The sequence below is a fragment of the Podarcis filfolensis genome (assembly GCF_964270895.1).
Source record: "Podarcis filfolensis genome assembly, chromosome: 11".
Lineage (NCBI taxonomy): Eukaryota > Metazoa > Chordata > Lepidosauria > Squamata > Lacertidae > Podarcis > Podarcis filfolensis.
In genome coordinates this window covers 35,093,605-35,108,857 of record NC_139613.1, presented here as the reverse complement: position 1 = coordinate 35,108,857, position 15,253 = coordinate 35,093,605, and positions in this window count along the sequence as shown.

The window sequence follows — 15,253 nt, the reverse complement described above, 5'->3', positions numbered from 1 at the left end:
AGCAGACTGGTATCAATACCAAACACCATTGAAGGTGTGCCCTCTGCAACAATCAGTTGATTGGTGCTGATAGCATGCCTTCAAATGGATTTTCTGTTGACACCAATCAGCTGATTGGCACTTGAAGTCACTACTTGATGTCAAAATGACATCAAATGATTGACAGGTGGGGATTGACAGGTGGGGAGTTCTACCTCTCATAACTGGCCAATGGAGGGTGGGCCAGATTCCCACTCCTGCTGAAACATAGAGTATCTGCCCTCACATTCTTACACAGGCTTTTTCATATATGATGTCAGTTATAAGGTGCTGAGTACAAGTATTTATGTTGCATGGATTGGGAAGCTAATATACACACAGTCTCATCAATTGCTGTGCTTCTGGCAAAATAAACACTTTCGGTGTACTCCATAAATGGCAGTTTCAAGGGAAGGGTTTTTATTTAAAAAAAGATATTGTTGTTTTACAGGGAATGATCATTGGGCAGAAACAGCCCTATTGACTCGACAGATTGAATTTGTTTTGCTTTTTGGGTGTGTTAAAAACATTCTGCACACATTATCTCAGTACTCCTTACAACAACTCGGTAAAGTAGTTTAGGATTGTCAACCCCTTATTACAGATGCAAAAGCAGTGGGCTGTCTATGGCCAGCTGTTGAGTTTGTGGATGATATCAGATTTGAAACAAGGTCTATTTCCCTGCCTCCAGTTTTAGCTAGTGACTTCAGCATGTCCACAATACAGTGGTACCCCGGGTTAAGTACTTAATTCGTTCCGGAGGTCCGTTCTTAACCTGAAACTGTTCTTAACCTGAAGCACCACTTTAGCTAATGGGGCCTCTTGCTGCCACCACACCGCCGGAGCACGATTTCTGTTCTCATCCTGAAGCAAAGTTCTTAACCCAAGGTACTATTTCTGGGTTAGCGGAATCTGTAACCTGAAGTGTATGTAACCCGAGGTACCACTGTACATTATGGTCAGCCACTTGACAGTATGGCTCTTTTGGTCCACTTCAGGGGGCATGGTACTATGGCAGGACTTTTATTTCTGGGTGTGCAAGATTCTTTCCCATCTGATTTCTAGAGGCATGCATGCTTTACAGTTCTTCCTACATCCTTTTTTTTCTCTTTCATTTATAGCATCTTTTCCTCAAGAATCTATCATTTCTATCCTCCTCCAGCCCTATCTGACATCCTGCCAACAATACCCTTTGTGACTGTTTATATTGGGTCTGTTCCCTTCCTGTTATCCATTTTGTTCTCTCTTTGTTAGCATTTTAGGCAGTGTAGCATCCTAGTTTTAATTTCCTTTTCCTATCTAATCTAGGGAGTTAACTGTCAGATTTCTCTCTCTCTCTCTCTTTTGGGTATCTGTTACTTAAAAAACAAACAAACAAAAAACACAAACCAGCAAAGCCTCGTGCTCCTAAGTTAGGCATAACATAGAGGAATGGAACGATGAAACTTTTCATATATTGTACATTTGTAAAGTGTATTATATTAAATACTTCTTGGATAAACTTTTGTTACTTTCACATAATTTTTTTAGAAATACATTTATTACTTTGGAGGAGTGAAAATGAACCTGTTTTATTTCCATATTAGTGCATGAATGGGTCTTTGGGAATGTAAGCTCCATTAACACTAAAGGGAGTTGTAAATGCAATGCTCAATTCTTTAATAGTCACCTACTCAGAATTTTACTTATTGTGTCCTTTTTTTCTTCTCCTCTACAAAATGTATTAAGTAATCACACTGAACATACATTGTGCTTTTACATTGCAAGTTCCCTTAATGTTTTGCAACTGATTCTAAAAATGAGAAACTAGATATTTTTAAAAAGTCTATAAAGATATATGAACAAAGCCTGGAACTAATAGAGCCAGTGTGATGTAGTGGTTAAGAGCAGTGGACTCGTAATCTGGTGAACTGGGTTCGATTCCCCGCTCCTCCACATGCAGCTGCTGGGTGACCTTGGGCTAGTCACACTTCTTTGAAGTCTCTCAGCCCCACTCACCTCACAGAGTGTTTGTTGTGGGGGAGGAAGGGAAAGGAGATTGTTAGCCACTTTGAGACTCCTTTGGGTAGTGATAAAGCAGGATATCAAATCCAAACTCCTTCTAATAGTTGGGCAAAAAGAGACAGGGATGCAATGACTATCAATACTTCTCATTTTTGTGAATGGGAATCACATATTTGCAGCTGCAGCCTGTAGATAAATGTCCTTGACATAGCAGCAGGTTTCTGAACAGTTACAGAAGGAAGGAATAAAATTTTGCAATTAAGCCTGAATTACTGAGTAATATTCAGTTCTCAGTGCAATAGCAAACAGGTCAGCAGGTTGAGAACGTATAATAAGGAGTAACAGTCAGGATTTGAATAGAGAACTTAAGCCTTAGCAAGATGGTCAGCACTTTAAATGGGGAATGGTGTGCAAATGAGTTGTTTGCATAAATGAGACCTTAACTAATATGCAAACCAACAGATGAAATAGCAAATTGGAAACTTTTGCCTTAGCTTAGCAAAATGGCACATCTGCATCTGTGGATACATGTCTTGAGGAACATGCAGATTTGCTTTTTGATATTGCAGGTATATGTGTGAAAATAACATAGAAGCTTTTGCACATCCTGGTTTTTTTAAAATGCTATCAGAATTTTATGAATAAATATTTTACCACTTCTGAACATAAACTCTTTGCAGAAATATTTTCTTAAGAGAGCAGAAACAGGACAACATAATGCCAAAGTTACATGGTTGATGTGATTGTTTATATCCAATGTACAGATAACTTACAGTGACTGAAATTGCAGCCCCTTCTTATTACTACCACCTCACCAAAGTTTGACAAATTTGGTTTTCATTACATTATTAAGACCTGGATACAACACTGCAAGAGGACTGGTGTCAGAAAATAGCTTTTACAGACTTTCTCTGTATTCAGTGTATTCCTCTGCGGGATACCTTGAGGGCAAATTTCAAAGCACATGAATGCTCATGTTCCTGACAGAAACCGGAAAATGAACATGTGTATTCACCTTCTATTGTTTCCCAATAAGGAAAAACAACAGAATCTTGGTTAAATCTTTCCATCTCTTCCCACAAAGAGAATCTCATTCCTTTCTCCTTGAAATAATGTTGAACACTTCTTAGTCATAAAATTACAGATCTTCATTATCTCAGACAGCTTCATCTCCAACCCACTTAAACAAAAATATTTAGTATTGAAAGATGATTTTCAAAAAGAGCTTTAAGAAAAACATTAAACTGCCTGGGTTGTGAACTGGGCTGAAATGCTCAAGGAAAAGTCTGCTTTAATGTTCATCTTAGAGCAATAGCAGCCTGTGCAAAGAAGTGTATTTAGTCCACCCACTTCCATGTTATCATCATAAGATTCCTTAATTAAAAGGCTATTAAGTGACAAAGAAGTGAGGGAGATTACACTACCAAGGACTTATTGAATTTCCGCCAGTTTTAGTGACTGTATAAATGCAGTCTTATTTTGATAACCTTCTATTGATACTGATGTCTGCGCCATCCATTGGATTCTGGAGTATACTCAACTGTTTGTTAGCTATGGTGGATACAAAATGTTACAGAGGAGAAAAATATTGATTGTAAATGCAGAGTCAATACCCCATGTCAAGACGTGGTGAGGAATACAGCAAATATAGCAGCCACACCAGTCATGAGACTGGGCAAGAATATTGTGTCTGTGGATGTCATACACGTATTGTTTTCACAAATTTATTATAGTTGCTTCTCCATCTAGCCAAACACACTATGCCTCTGAATTTGTCTTACCCTTTCACACCTTCCTTTCAATCTCATCTTTTCCCAAGCTTCCAGTGACCACTGGACTCAACTTGCCTATGGCTCACTGGACAGGCACAGTCCTCTGCTTGTATCTTGTCCTCCCAGCTTTCAGGTATTCAACATTTGCACTACAAACTACAAGTTTTTATTTTTTTTTTAATGTCTTTACTGTGTTTTAATTTGTTGGAAGCTGCCCAGAGTGGCTGGGGCAACACAGTCAGATGGGCGGCATATAAATAGCATGATGATGATGATGATGCCTTGGTCTTAACTGATGTGTTGGGTTGTGTGCATCCCTTAGTCACTGGGTGAATGTTGGCCAATGGTGTGCCTGTTGGGGGACTCCTACGTTGGGGACATCCCTATGCAGTGGAGAGAGAGGAATCTTAGGAAACACAGTATGCAGCTGTTAACTTGCTCAGGTAATGGGAGTAGACATTATCCCCATCTATTAATGAAATTATCCCCATCAATTGATGAAGTTGACTTGGTTACATGGGTTGAATCTGACTAGTTAATTTGTTTTGCAGATCCTCAAGTTATATATAATAAATACAACCTATTTATCCACATTTTTTTCTTCCTGGAGTGCTGGCAACTGATATGTTTCAAAGCCAGAGACTGAAACTTGGGAAGGGGAGCCGCTTGAAAAGTCTCTCTCGTGTTGATCCTTAGCAGAAGCACCCGTCTTTAGTCTTAGTTGGTAAAATCTCATTGTTTCTAGAAGGACTTTGCTCACTTTCAGCATTAATATTTAACATGGGGGCAGGGAGTCACAGTTTAGTGGTAGGACTAACCAGACAGTGAATCATGAACCAGGGATCGCTCAGCTCAGCTATGAACTCATGAGGGGCTTCAGTCTCCAACAAGCAATATGCAGACAGTTAATAACAGGGACTTTGATTATATTTATATCTCACCAGTGTTCCAAAGAGTTCAGGGCAGCATGGGTCGTTCTCCCATTTGATCCTAAGTGCCTGACCTAAAGGTCATCCAGTGAGCTTCATGGCTGGATGGGAATTTGAACCCAGTGCTCGTCCAACACTCAGATCACTACACCAGAAATGTCTGTTTTGCAGTAATCACAGAGACAATCATAGTAAAAAAACAAAATAAAACCTATATATTTGAATGTGTGATATAAAACTCTGGCACAGTGGTACCTTGATTCTCAAACGCCCTGGCACTCAAACAACTTGGAACCCAAACACTGCAAACTGCAAAGTAAGTTTTCTGGTTTGCGGACTTTTTTTGGAAGATGAATGTGCTCCGACTTCAGTGTTAAGCTTCTGATTTGAGTGCCACATTTCTGTTTTGAGTGTTACGCTGAAGTCTGTCTGTTTTTGCTATTTATTTTGCGTTTTTGTTTTTGCGGCTCATTTTGTTTTGTTTTTGTGACTGTGTGGAACCCAGTTCAGCTACTGATTGATTGATTGTGTGCCTGCAGTACATTGTTTTATTGCTTTCATTTTATGGATCAATGGTCTCGTTAGATAGTAAAATTCATGTTAAACTGCTGTTTTAGGGGTTGTTTTTAAAAGTCTGCAACAGATTAATCCATTTTGCATTACTTTCTATGGGAAAGCGCACCTTGGTTTTGGAATGCTTTGTTTTTGCAATGGACTTCCAGAATGGATTAAGTTTAAGAACCAAGGTACCACTGTTAAGGTACCATAAATGTTTTTTTAAGAAAATGATGGTTGGTTGGCTGAAGATGAAACTATATCTCTCTCTGTCTATCATCTATCTACATTTGTTCTTTTTTTTATTCCTTACATTTAGATTCCACTTTTCCTCCAGTACCCGTGGTTCACAAGAATTCACCCATCAGGCATTGACCAGGCCCAAACCTATCTATCTTCACCTTTAGACTATGCCCTGGGACCTTTTCTGTTGCAAAATGCTTTTCTATATACAAGCAAATGACAGCTAAACACAAAGAGCTTCTGTTTTACACACAAGCTCTGCTCTGTTACAAATTACTGTTTTATTTTATGAAAAGACTACCATTCTTCCTTAGCAAGAAAAAAAAATCTATAGCAAAATTTTCTGGTTTTGCCATTAGCTAATTCACCCTCATAAATGCTCTCTCTCTCTCTCTCTCTCTCTCTCTCTCTCTCTCTCTCTCTCTCTCTCTCTGTGTGTGTGTAAACTTCAGTTTCAAATTGGTATTCTCAAGTCATATTTATTTCAGTGCAATATATCCATTAGTACATCTATTGCAGGTAAATTTGTTACTGCTTCAACATATAGGACATAACGTTGCAGCAATTTCATTTTACAAGCTAATAATATTCCGTAATGTAGTTTACAATATCATGTAGATAGATTTGATTAGGGAAGTTCCACCGTCAGACCGCTTGAATGGTGGATTACAGGAGATTCCGATTTTAACTTATTTACTGTGCAAATGAACTGCTGTCATGCACAATAAAATGCATTAATTTAACAGGTGCATCATTTTCCTCTCTCAGCTATTGAGTGAAAAGGAATAAATATCAAGAAATCCATTTTGATTCCAAATGAAGCACAGGTTTGAAGTGGAGTTTGACACTTGACATTCTTACTCTGTTAAAGCGAATGCTAATCACAATTAGATATTTTGCAAACTTTGCATGGATTTCCTCCTCCTCTCTCTGGGGGTTCCAGAAAAGGTAGACAATTTGGTGCCATCAACTTGTGCCCAAACAAATTTCTCTTGACAGCTAATGGGATTTCAAATGCATTGGAATTAACTGACCATCATAGGCCAAGGCAAATTTTGCTGCCTGCCAGATAGTTGATACTGATTCTGTTTAAAACTTTTGCCTGTATTGTGTATACTGGTACAGTTTCTTGAATAATGCAGAATTATTTGCTCTGCAGTCGAGTGCAAACCATGTTTCCTGTGGGACAATGTGACACTGATTGCTTAGGTGAGTTTTCTGGCTTGCCTTTTCTCTCTACTACTTGAATATAATTTTGTGACTAGCTGACAATGCAGTTACAGTATATTCGGAGTATGAAACGTGAGTGTTGGTGGGGGGGAAAGACATGAAATCAGTTAACTCAAAGTAATATGAGCTACTGCATGTGGAACATTTACCATGTGGAGGCCACCTTAAAGTGTTTTTTACGTTAGAAATAGGTAATTTTTTCACATCACTGCAGGTTCCTTATCCATTTGGGAGGCCTAGAGTGGCATGAAGAAAACAGTTTGATTTGGTGGAGCCTTATTGTGTGGCAGCCATCTTGTGCGCACTAACACAAGACATTATGCTGGTCTCTGTTTCACTGGCTGAGAAATGGTCACATGACTGTGTACATTTTGGTGTTCCTAGTTAGAAAACAAATACCGTACTTTTCCGTGTATAAGACCAGTTCCCCCCCTTTAAAATCATGCTAAAAAGTGGGGGTCATCTTATACATGGGTAGTGCATAGGGTGGACGTTTGATTGGTTGTTGCCGCGACTGTCAGTAGCTATTGTGCGTGTTATTGGTTGCTACGTTAATGGCTGGTGTTGATTGGTCGATCCTGCGATTGGGCGGGCGATTGGCAGCTTCTGTCTGTGAGGGGAGAGACAGAAGGCTGATTGTGCAATGCACGTGGGTGAGCGATTTTCGGCATTCCCCCCAAAGCTCAACAACCCTCGGTAATCCCCCCCAAAAAGCTCAACAACTCTGGGCAATCCCCCCCAAAAGCTCTACATCTTTGTGCCATCTTCCCCCATTTTCTTAAATTTCAGACCCCCAAAATAGGGAACATCTTATACATGGGGACGTCTTATATACGGAAAAGTACGGTATACATTACATGGCATGTTAGCAGAGAGGGAGGCAAAAACCATATTACAACTAGACCTTCTGCTAACCCTGCACTAGTGATTGCCTTCTGGGAAGGAACCTGATGACTTGCCACAGTTTGATTTTTTTTTTGTTATTCTGTTTATGTATTTTTAAAAAATATTTGCATGGCAAAGATTCAGATCCTGAAAGGCAGGATATAAATAATTATAATAAATGAATGATACACAATTGATGGGGAACTCTGCTCTGACGAGGAGAGTGAGACAGAGAAGCTCCAGTGCCTGAAAGTGTGGAAATTACTCTTATCTTGTTACTGGAAAATAAAATATGTATATGTGAGCAATTACTTATGGCAGAGGGCCATAGTTTTTGGAAGCACATGAATCAGCAAAAACAATGTGAGGTGAGTGAATTTGTCAATAAAACTCCAGCCCCCTGGAGCTGGCTCATCCAAGTGACTTTTTTCAAACAAACTGCAGTCAAACCGACTAATATGCTCTGGCTTTGCTACTACTAACTCCTTGTAGCACAATAATGCAAGTCTCATTTGGCTTCGCCAAGAGTAATAAAATAAAGCATTTGAGCTGAAGCACAAGAAAGAGAAGGAAGAAATGCACAATAAATCCAATTAGCATTTAAGAGAGAAGGAAACTTTTAAAATTGTTGTTTAAGCCTCAAATCCAGCCAAATAATAACCAACGTTTTAGAGAAAGGCCAGCATTTCAGCAGAAGGAGAAGTACTGCACAGAACCTTGTGGGTTTTTTTTTTTTTAAAGTTAAGTACCCAAGACCTTCTTAACATAGGGAGAGAGATAAAGGCAACGAGCAGATATTTTAACTGAACACACAGCAAAAGAAAATTCAAATAAGTACAGCAACTGCTGTAGCTGGAGATGAAATTAAGCCCCTTCGATGTATATACATACTTCACATTTATTTCTGAACTGGTGTCTCTTAAACACTGCATCTTGCATAATAGAAAAGACAATTAAACAGAACAGCATGAGGCTGTCAATCACTCCAGCAACCCACAAAAGCATCTACCATCAAAGTAAATAACGTAAAATGTACAAAAGCGAGAGAGAGGGAGTACCTTTTATCAAAGCAGATAAATGTAAACATGAAAAGAAAGCTAAGGTTGAATACTGACTGTCATAGAACAAAAAAGGCACCCCCTCCCCTCGATTAAATGGTGTATTCATATCATCAGAGCAGGTTGTCCACGTATTTCACACAGGAAGTAAAAGATAGCATTCATTAGCGTTTCAGAAAGTGTTTTGCAGACATGAGTGCTATTAGGCTGGATTTTGGGGGAGCTGGTGGTATACAAATAAATAGTCCGTCACAGCTTATCGTCACTTTAAGATGCATGTGCATGCTGCAGTTTACTGAAACATGATTGGCTGCTACATAAATCAATCTGATAGAGATCAGCTCCGCAAAGAAAAGATAAATCATTAGCCTGCACTTTTTGGAATGTAATTCATTTTAGATAGTGATTATTGATGATTTAATTCCACTGGTACATGTACACGTCTAGACCATGTTTTGTACTGAAACCATTAAAGCAAGTTAACAAATTCTTTCCAAGAAATGCCACGAGGAACTAGTGATTAAAACCATGTAAATGGAACATTATGGATGAGATTTTACATGCTGAAAAGTTAGCAAAGCCCAAGTTATGGCTCCCACAGCAAATATATGTCAAACCTCTTATACATATATAATATTTCCTATTGCTGGGTGGTTGTGACCATTTTTCTACCTAAATAAATGTCTTTGGTACGTAAGTGTTACGTGTACAAAAGATGACCACTCTGGGAGACATAACTCTGAATTCCTACAATTTTGGCCATGTTAGAATGAAACCATGAGGATGCACTAATACTTTTGCATCTGCCAAAATGAGTAATTAATTTGTGTTGTATAAATTTTCTCCAAGGCATTTTTTTTTTATGTCAGGGCTGAGCCCTAGAATGAGAACAGAGTGAGAATGCCTCTGTTCATATACAAATTGTTTTATTAACTAATTAAATGCATATAACCGCCCAAAGATAAATATTCCCTGGCTGGTTTAAAAAGTAAACACTGTTAAACATATAATATGTGATAAATAAAATCAACAAAAGGCAGCAAATAAAAACCCAGGTTTAAAATACAGTTTAAAATCCTTTGAACTGGGTGAATTATCAGGTTTCACCTGGCACCCTCCCCCCAAAATAAATAAATAAATCTCACCACTGTGTAAACCACACATCTAGAATTAGAAGACAAGAGTTTCACATCTGACAGAGTGGCTTTAAGAAGAGGTAAATCCTGACCACTCTTTACACACACACACACACAATACCTGCTTAATTATTTGGGGGTAAGGACCATCTATTGTGCTACCAGATGTTAAGGAACACATCTGGTAAAAGAGGGATGTCAGCATATCCTGCAAAGCAAGCTGAATCTGGTGAAATTTCTTCTTTTATACAATTATGAAGAGTCCTATCCATCTCCTGTGCATGTGGTCTCCATCAATGCCACGTGAACATGTTACAAAGGAAGCATCTCATTCTCTCTCATAAGATTGTCATTGTCAAATCGGAAATCCAAAATATAATTGTTATGTATGGCATTTTGAACTCACCTTCTTTTTGCCCACTTTGCAGGGTGACAAGACAGCAGCACGGGTGCGATGCAGTTTCATAAAATGAGTCATGTCTTGGTGCTGGGATGAGAGGGCAATGGTCTCTACTCTCTCATAACTTCTTTGAGTAGAGATGGGTGCAAAAATCCTTCTGTTTCTCTCTGTATGCTGCTAACCATTCAAGGGTCCACTCCTTAACATGCATAATATAGTTATATAAACATATTTCCAAGTCCGTAACCCTCCCTCCCAGCTGAGATTAGACAGGCCACTTCTCCACTGAACTTCAGGTACCTGACAAAGACCATTCTTTTTCAGCAGCTATTTTTGGGAACTTTTCTGTTCGTTGTCTTCATTGCACACTTTCTATAATGTTTATGTACACCACTTGCAAACTTAGGACATTAAGGTATACCTTCAGTCAGTCAGTCAGTCAGTCAGTCAGTCAGCATGATCAATATAATACAACTGTTGATAAAAGTGAGCAGGGACAAATGTCTTTGCTTGAGATCCTTAGAATTTCTAATTCAAAAATGGCCTGATTCCTCTTTATTCTTCTGCCTACTAAGGAACCTGCACATTTAGCCGAAAGATATACAAAGATCAGGGTAACACCTGGATTTTATATTTCCAAATACATGGAGTAAACCATTGCATGCCCCTTCTTCCCAGAAGCCCTGGAAGCAATGTAAAAGCTGCAGAGCTCTTAGCAATCCCTCATCTCAATGTCTGCTACCTCCTTCCACATTCCAGCTGAAGACTGCGATTAAATGCAGACTCCATGGCTCAACATGGCTGAGCTTTCTTCCTACCCTCTCTCTTCCTTCCTTCCTTCCTTCCTTCCTTCCTACATTTTTATTTTTATTTACATATCATTTCCAACAATCATTTAACATAACTTCTTATCTGATACAATATTTTAAACTTCCGTCAACAACCTCTGATGATTTTCCGTTCTTTATCACTTATTCTGCATTTCTTAATTTCTCTATTACTCTTAATTATCATTAGCTAATAATTCTCTTCATAGTCTTTCTTGCAATATTTCAAATAGTCCTCGTTACAGAACTTCTTGCAGTCCTACTAGCGTAATCTGTTCATTACAATTGCTTTTAAATATTTCATATTTTTACTCCAGTCTTCTAAGAATTTCTGGTCCCGCAGGTTTCAAATCCTTCCTATTAATTTATCTAATTCTGCATAGTCCATTAATTTCGTCCGCCATTCTTCTTTCATCGGTAATTCTTCTTGTACCGTACCCTCTTTCTTTCTTATCATCTGTCCAAGTGAAGACATCTACAGAACCCCAAAATTTGCACAATATCTTGCAACTTTTTGGCACTGCCTTATGTATAGTTCAGGGCTTAAAAGGGTTAGATGGTCAGTGATATCTGTAGCCTGTTCCATTATTATTGTTATTTTAATTGAATTTACATGCCGCCCTATACATGGAGGTTTCAGGTTCCTCTATATACTTACTTGGAAGCAGGCCGGAACTTGCTAGAACTCAGTTTGAGCACCTCTCAGGTGGGCTCTGGCATCTCTCAGGTGGGTGCCATTGCCATTCAAAGAGAACAAGGAGTTAACCCTGTGAAAATGTGCATTGGATTGTAACTCTGCTCCAACTCTAGGTCTAGGAGAGGGGCACTGCAGCCCATCCACTAACATTCCCCTGACTCTCTGTCTCCCTAGGCAGTTAGCTCATACTTCACAATAGGCATTCGGACTATACTTCCTTGGGGGAAGGAGATGTAGCTGAAATCTTCAGAGAGATGCATGAAGAATTATTTGGCAGGGATGCTAGTTCTGTTGGCCAGAGCCACCTAACAAGACTCTTCTTGTGAATATTTGACATTGGGTTCAAAAGGATGCCCCTTATGCACAGCAGACAGTGAAGCGACCAGAGATTTCTAGCAAAGATGCCCATGTTACTTTAGCGTTCTGTTGAATTTTTGTTTTTGCAGGTATGCCACTGCTTTAACAACTAAATAAATGCTGATAAATCAAAATTAGGCACAATTAATGAGGATGTTTTCCTGCACGAGCTGCATCGAATGAATAAGAATATTTGTGCTCTTGTCCCGCTTGCATTCTTGTTTATGAAGTTGGTGCAATAGATGCTTTTGCTCATTATATCTGGTAGGAGAAGAAACATTAAACCTTTTCAAAAGCACCAGAAGTTTGTTTGTTTTCTGATTACTACCACTTGCTATCTTTGGAGTTTAAGCCCTAGCCATCTACATTTCTAGTACATTTCATCTACAGACCTAAAGTTATATTGCCACAATGTTTATAAGGGTGAGTTGGCTGAATTGTACCCCACAATTTCTAAATGAAAAATGGGGAGGTAGAGAGTACGTTCTATGGCATATGAATGGGAAATGGTTCAATAAACTGATCTGAACCTTTGTAGCAAAGGAGAGCTAAGTTTGAGAATACTCCATGCTGAATTTGGGGTAGAAAGTATAAGAAAAAGATTGTTTTGAACCAGTTAAATACTTGATGAGAGTTTGGCATGTTGACCATTCCTGTGTGTTTTCTTCCAGAGAGTTTGCTCGGCTAGGAAAGGCTTCTCCATTTGTATTGTATGTGTTCTGGAAAATGTTTTGTTTTTGTTTTTTAAGGCTAAGGGCAATATCTAGTATGAGCTTCTACCTTGGAAAAAGTGTGATATATTCAATGTAATTTTTTCCCCAATAAAATTAATTTTCAAAAAGATACAGGCAATTCCCAATTTATGTTCCAAAACAACATGCTTTTACATGAAATCATGTATATTTTAAACACCATTGGAAAAGCCTGCAAACACCCTCTAAACTTCTGAAAACCCTTGAAAAAGCCAGCAGCACTTATCAGATGCCAAACTCTGCCAAACTCCACCGCAATCACTCTTTCCAAACCTCCTTGCTCAAACAATTCTCCACAGGCCTCAACGGTTGGGGCAAGGGCTCCTGGGATTGCACTTGCAAAACTTGTGGGATTGAAGCCAACTTCTAGGGACTGAACTCCCTTCACCCCCCCATAAAATATTTGGTGCCCCCCCAAGTTGATGGGCACCACTATTCATCGTGCATTCATCCTGTCTTGTGATTGATTATGTGGGGTGGAGCTTACCTGCCCCTCCTATTTTATTGGAGTTGGCATCCTTGCTAGCCACTGTTTTTGGGCCATTTTTGCCCTTTCTAGGCATTTCAGGGCTGCTTTTGCCATTATTTAAAAGTCACATATGCGTGGTTGCATGTCAATTGGATGCTTGTAAATTGGTCATTGCCTGTATTTAGTTGATGGGCTTTCTTATTTTGCTGTTGGTGGGAAATGTTTTTGGCTAGTTTTCATCTCTGGAAGTTTAGAAGCATGTTGTTGCTAGGTAGGATTCTCACAGACCAGGAACCAGCCTTGAACAGTTTACATTTCAGGAAGGCCAAGAGGTTAGTGCAAAAGGAATCAGGGAGAAGAAATCATAGGAAATGAGTAACAAAATTGTTTGGGAGGCACGAGGGAAAAGGGTGGGGAGACTGTCAGATGCACAGCAGCCAAATTCCTGACAGGCAGCTTTTGAAGGCATATGAGAGCCTTCAGGAAGTGGGAGAAAGAGAGGAGGCAACTGTGGGTTCTTTTTCTGCTGAATTTCCTGTTTTTCCATTGCAGCCTTTAAAGCCTAGGCTTGACAAGTTACCTGAAAACTCCCAGCTGGACCTGCTCTTATACCTTTAATAATCACACAACATGCAGAGATCAGCTGTTGTGTTGGGAACCAACATGCCCCCCTGATAATGTTGTTGAATGTTGTTACAGGCAGAGAAGTGGCAGCAGCCAGTAAAAGTTGGCAATCCCATTAAATGCACAAGAGCCCTTTTATGGAAAAAAGCCCCAGATTTGTATGCTCACTGGAACAGACACATGAAGTCTATGTAACTCAGGCTACCCCACTACTGATATTCTGTACGCATGGTATTTGTTTCCAGTTGGTTGCTTGTGGAATGGTAGCTTCAGTTGCGTAAAAGCTTTAAATTCATAGATCCTATGTGATTATTTAAGTGATCAGACTTATGTGGGACTTAGGTACACCAATCTTCCACTGAGAGCCATCCAGCTCCAAGGGGAAGCTGGAACTAACCACAACACATAGGATACCACATAGCATATCAATATTGTGCCTAAATAGCATGGCTGTTAAGAGTGTAGCTGTGACAGTTTGAAGTGAGAGAACATGCAATCCCTTAACACAACATGTTAGGATTTTTGTTATTCTGCGAGAGCTGTGCGATATAAATAGTTATGTCCAGTTTCATGAAAAATCACAACAGAGAGATGAGGCAATTTTTAAATGGATAAAAGGTAAAGGTAAAGGTACCTCTGCCCGTTCGGGCCAGTCGTGTCCGACTCTAGGGTTGTGCGCCCATCTCACTTAAGAGGCCGGGGGCCAGCGCTGTCCGGAGACACTTCCGGGTCACGTGGCCAGCGTGACAAAGCTGCATCTGGCGAGCCAGCACAGCGCACGGAAACGCCGTTTACCTTCCCGCCAGTAAGCGGTCCCTATTTATCTACTTGCACTTTGAGGTGCTTTCGAACTGCTAGGTTGGCAGGCGCTGGGACCGAGCAACGGGAGCGCACCCCGCTGCGGGGATTCGAACCGCCAACCTTTCAATCGGCAAGTCCTAGGCACTGAGGCTTTTACCCACAGCGCCACCCGCGTCCCTACTTTAAATGGATAAGGTGTTGCTAAATTGTTTTTTTCTCTAAAAGGGTTTGAAGCATTTATGGCACTACTTAGCTATTTGATTGTTTGCGAAAGCCCGGCTGGGGCGTTGGTTTTGTTCTGGAGTTCAGCAAACCGAGAAGTTTCGCTGCTTCTTGTGCGTGAAGTTAATGGAAGTCTCTGTGAATGTTACAAACTTTTTCCAAGTGATGCTTTACAGAATTGCTTTTAAAAACCCCAGAGGGTAAATAGTATTCTCAGAATAAACAGAAAAATGCTGACCTTGTCAGTTTTAGCTGCTGAAAGCCAAGCTGTTTT